Here is a 6,000-nt window from a genome sequence, read left to right on the forward strand (position 1 = left end):
CTGGCCACTGCAATTTCCAGGAACAGATACAGTAAAAGTTTGACTGAAAGGAGAGTTAAGGGTTAGTGGTTTCAAAACCAGGAATAATATGTATCTTGAAGGAACATAAGAAAGTTCAACTTGTATTGCCTTAGAAATTAGGCAAGAAAGATAATTTTTTACTTAACTGGACACTAGACAAGTGAAGAGAAAAAAACAGCAATGTAGCGCAGATGAAAGCCCTACAGCGTTGTTAATTTCAGTACTCTATTGACATAGCACATGCATCTATGGCTCCAAGAAACAAGAAATGATTTATGGATTTAACCGATCCCCTTTTCTGAGAAGTAAAGGGAATCACGGTCAACATGAGTTTGAATTCAGGACCTTCTCGGTTGAACTGATAAGATGAGAAAGGAGAAGTGTGAGCCCTGCTATTCTGCTACAGTACCTGAAAGTTCATTCAAGTTTCTTGCATCTTAAAAAACACCTTTGTAAATCTTCCTGCATATTTGAGGTTTATACTGGGCGTCGCAACACTGTAAATCTTAGTTCTCAGTATGTGAGAAACATATTCTAGAATGTTTTGACTGTTTACTTTTATTTTTCATTTAGAAAAATAGTTCCACTGATTTTTATTTGATTTTTCTCTGATTTCAGCCCCTTTCAAAATTTTCCAATCATACATGAATTTCTGTCTTCTAGTCACTTTTTGCCAAAGCATTTCCTACGATTTACTTTATGACTATGTAAGAAATACATTTCAACAGTTTTTACTAGAATTACTTTCAGATGTTGAAAATTTCACCTTTGGGTGAGAAGATATTTATAAAATTTAACCAACTGGATCAAAGGATTATTGAAATATGTATCAAAAATTTACTTCTTCAAACATAAGAGTAAAATGTGTATGCACAGAAAGCAACTTGACCTAGGGGAAAACTATATCTGCATTATGAACTATTATGGTGAAAAAACTTAATGAGATGATTCTTAGACAAAAACGCAAACATCATAGGAGAGAGTAATTGCATATGAGCTCGTTAAGATCTGTTAATAATCAATCTAGCAGAAATTTCTTTACCAGATAAATAGGTAATAGCATGTGGAACTCCCAGGAAAGGTAAAGAAAAACATAGTTCTAAAAATGTCAAGATTTGGGAATGAAATACTAGGTAAAACTGTGTCATTAAGGCCCATAAGGAAAATTGCAAGAGACAGAAAAATATCAATAGACATGTAGAATATGAATCTTAGGATAAATTATCAAAAACAAAGTTTAGTTTAACAAAACAAGTCACAGGATAAAGCTAAAAACCACTCCAATGTAAGTAATTTTTTTGAGCCTGGCACATAATACTGGGCACGAAATGAAAATATGTTTACTGAGTAAATGAATAAAAGAATATATTGTAGTTTCCAAATATTTTGTTTAAAAGTTTTTTTTATACAGTCTCTCATTTGAGTCTTGTTCTAAGATAATGTCTGCGTATACCATGGAGAAAATGTTCATTTAATGGATCTATTAGTCCATGTAATTTAGCTAATGCAGCTCAGTGTATACCAGATCTGTCGTAAGTGCAAAATAAAAATAAATATGATCCCTGCCCTCGAAGAATTTACTATCTAATTTAGAACTTAGAGAGTCACCAAAAGAAAGTTTTATGAGAGCATTCAAAAAGCAGAACTTATTAACTCTGCTCTTGGTACTCTACTTGGAGGTTCAAAACAAATTCCAGTCCAATAATGTCAGATAACCCTATTTTAACTAATTATATGAGTACATAAGTAATAAATGGAAAATATTTACGCTGAGGATATTATTCTATTAGAAGTTGACCCCAGAGACCCTCCCAGATAGTGGAATTTCACTGCATTTCTTTTTTTTTTTTTTGCGGTACGCGGGCCTCTCACTGCTGTGGCCTCTCCCGTTGCGGAGCACAGGCTCCGGACGCGCAGGCTTCGCAGCCATGGCTCACGGTCCTAGCCGCTCCGCGGCATGTGGGATCCTCCCAGACCGGGGCACGAACCCGTGTCCCCTGCATCGGCAGGCGGACTCCCAACCACTGCGCCACCAGGGAAGCCCCTCACTGCATTTCTAAAACTGTCTTCCGAGCTGGATGCTTTGGCTTTCTCAGCTGGATTATTTTGTGGTCAGGTTGCACACAATAATAAACTCAAGCATATACGATTTAAATTTAAAAGAATAAAAAAGCAGGTCATTTTAAAATTAGGTCCAATAAACAGTGAAGGTGTAAGAATGATCAAAGTGGGGGGGAAAATAGCAGGCTGACCAAATGAGAGAGGATTAGGACACAGGACAGAGCAAGCATCCCCTTGAGTATTAAAAACAGAAACATAGGATATGAGGCAGGAGTAGAGTCCAGTTGTAGCCATTAGGCAAGAATGCAGGAAAGAGGGCACTTCCTTTGGTTTATTAAAATTTGCTGGTGCTGTTATACATGCACAAAATAGCAGGACTGCCAGTATGAGGGGGCTGCAGAATAGGATATCCAGAAGAGAAAGCAGACATTGCAGAAGTCTTTTTCCTTTCCACAAAATCATAAGGTCTGGGAAATGGGTATCAAAATTGGAAAGAATTAGACTTCTTCTTTTAAAATTAAGGACAAGTTACTCTAAAAATCAGATATTGAACATGAGGAAGGAAAACCTATTCCCAGGGACAAAGAGGAATACTAAATATTGAATCCTGACATCAAAAGAACAAAGAGAAGGAAACTAAGGCTTTTGTGAAAGGCAAGCTAATCTCGTCTGCTAACAGTCACAAATGACTCATTCTTTACTCAGGTAATGTGCTGTACATTTCATTTACTCTTGCCCGCTACCTTGTGAAATAATTAATAATTTCTTCATCTTGCAGATAAGAATACTGAGACTTAAGTAAGTTAAATGGTTTACCCAACATTGTTTATTATGTAGAAGAACAAGGATTAACACAGTGACATTTTTACTCCATGCCCACTTTCCTTTCCATTTAAGCATATCCTACTTCAGAGTTAGAAAACTCTTTGAACTCTTTATCAAGAGATCCCAGAAATCCTTAAGGGAAAGCAAATCATACAATGTCTTTCCAGCATGAAGAACATAGTCCCAGAGGCCAGAAACTTGCATTTGGGATGAAAAAATTGGAAAGAAGGGAAAATTTGAACTTCAAGCAAAACTTAAATCCTTAATAAGGTGCCAGTACAAGTGGGCAAATATAACTTGGTGGGGTTCTGAGATATTTGTATCTTTTTTTATTGTTAATGTTCCCAGTGTAAGGATGTTGTCACTTATTTATGGTAAAACGAATCATTTCTCTTATTCTTTCTAGAAAAAAGAAAAGAGTAGTAAGTTAGGTGACAACCAAAATTATTCTTCCTGTTGAATTCCAAAAGTGGTATGTGAGCTATGTTCATTCTGGTAAAGTTGCTTTATATGTTGTCAGCATAGAGAGGAATGTTTTCATAAATGGATTCTTTTCGAAAGAGTGTAATGTTCTTCCCTTTCTGAAAGCAGCTGTTGCAAAAACCAGGAACATCACACCCAGTTACTTGCAGAAAACCTCAGCCTTTTATATCCATAAGAAGGGTACAAAGTGTACACAGCACAGACTTCCCCCTGTGTTTACTATTAAACACTTAAGTCCAAGATATTTACGAATTCACTCATAGGCATAGATCCAGAGGAAACAAGAGGACAAGTATGCAAATGTAAATATGCATAGTCATTTAGGATAGTGAAAGTTTTCAAATAAGCATATGTCTAACAAGAGACAATTGTCAATAAAATTTAGAACATCCATTCAATGGAATTGTATGTAGCTGTTAAAAATAATAATTCACTTTCTATGTACTGACTGGGAAAATCCATACTATTTTATAAGTGAGAGAAGCAGGAATATTATGATACAATATGATAAAATTTTACAAATATCTGAAAATACTTGTATTTGTACACATACATCTATGCATATACTTAAAGCTCTGAAGTGATAAAACAAAAATTGAATTGTATTTAATTTATGACTGATCTATACTAAATATTTTATTTTTATATTAAAAGTAAATGAGTATTTTTTTTTTTTTTTTTTGCGGTATGCGGGCCTCTCACTGCTGTGGCCTCTCCCGTTGTGGAGCACAGGCTCCGGACGCGCAGGCTCAGCGACCATGGCTCAGGGGCCCAGCCGCTCCGCGGCATGTGGGATCCTCCCGGACCGGGGCACAAACCCGTGTCCCCTGCATTGGCAGGTGGACTCTCAACCACTGTGCCACCAGGGAAGCCCTAAATGAGTATTTTTTATAACATCATGTGGCTCCCTAACTACTATAACTTATTGATTTGATTACTTAGGAAATATTTACTGAACACCCGGTAGATGCTAGTATCTGGGATAGTTGGTATGAATTCATAGATGAACATGACACCATGAACAAGAAAATCAGCAACTACGGCAGAGTCTGGCATAGGTTTTGATGGCAGTGTACACGGATACTATGAGAGCATGGTAAGTATCTCCTAACTCGACATAAAGGGGATCAAGAAAGCTCTGTCTTGGGCTAAATCTGTAACTGCATCAATAATCGTCACTCAGATAAGGGAGGAAATCTTTCCATCACAGGTATAATTAGTGCAAAGACTCTGAAGCATGTGAAAATATGACACACTAAGGAACCTGGATGAATAAAATATAGGTTATCTAAAGATATGGAAGGATTTACATTTGGAAGTTAAGGAGAAAAGGACAAGCAAGCAGTCTTGGCTTTGTATGGAAGATAACGGGGATTTAATGAAAGAGGTTAGTCAAGAGGGAAATAGGGTTATATACGAAAGACAGAATGATCGCTCAGAAAGAGAACAAAGAACAATATTGAAAGCAGGCTGTGTATCCCAAGTGGGCACAAAATACCCACACATCTAAAGCTAACTTTCCTTTTAATACCCAAACATCTGTAATTTGAGACTTTCCCCTGCGATCTATCAAGGAATTCAGTCCCGGTGCCTAAAAGTTCTCAAACTTTCGGCGGATGTTTACATCTTTTGATCACCTCTCAAACTACCTCTCCCCCTTATTTAGGATTACTTCTGTTCTCTTGTCCATGTCTCTTCCTAATATTACTGCAGATAGTTCTTAAATAAAGATTTAAAGAAATCATTAGGAAAACAAAACTGAAAACTTAAAATTGAGTTTCAGATAGTACTTTCCCTTGTGTCCATTAACCTTGCCCTGTCACAGGGCTTCCTCTAACATTCTGTCATGTTTCTGGAACTTGTTTCTACTCAAATCAGATGTCTCGCTCTAATATTACTTCTTTACCAGGTCCCAGGGCTTCAAAGAGTAAGAAACATAAAAATAGTAATAATCCATCATAATTTAGCCAAATAATAATCTTGACACACATTGAGGATGATTATTTTGCTTTGTTTGTAGAGCTTTCCTACTAGTTTCAGCTACTTGTCTTTAGCTTTTATAATCAGAGGTCCATTAATGGGTTTGTCCAAACAAATGAGCCCCTAAAGATGACTTCTGCAATTCCAAGAATGTTGAAGTAACTAGAGACGGCTTTTAAATAAGTATTTTTTGCTGTATTTGCTACACAAGTAATTCAAGAAAGAAAGGTTAAGGATGAGTTGAAACAGGTGTGGTGCACATTGAGAGGAGACTGTAGCTAACAGATATTAGAATAAAGAAGAAAATAGACTTGGTTACGGATAAGAGTGATAATGGAATGGTGTGGATGACTCCTAGGTTTTCTGCCAAGCAACTAGGTCAGAGAGGAAGAAATTTTGAGAGATTCGACATTGACTGCAATGATCGGTACACGAAAATCATCCGAGTATGGATAAAAAGAAAGAAGAATCATTCATATAGATCATGACCTGTCAATCAGCTCAACTTATAAATACACAGAGAAACAAGTGCCTAGATAGTAACCACCAAAGGTCAGTGGCTAAAAAACAAGCCCTAAACAAACGAACAAAAAAATAATTTACTGTAATTATTGTGTGACAGCTTTTATG

Source organism: Aethalodelphis obliquidens, unplaced genomic scaffold, assembly GCF_003676395.1.
Source record: "Aethalodelphis obliquidens isolate GAN/ISIS:26980383/991018 unplaced genomic scaffold, ASM367639v1 scaffold83, whole genome shotgun sequence".
In the NCBI taxonomy this organism is placed as follows: domain Eukaryota; kingdom Metazoa; phylum Chordata; class Mammalia; order Artiodactyla; family Delphinidae; genus Aethalodelphis; species Aethalodelphis obliquidens.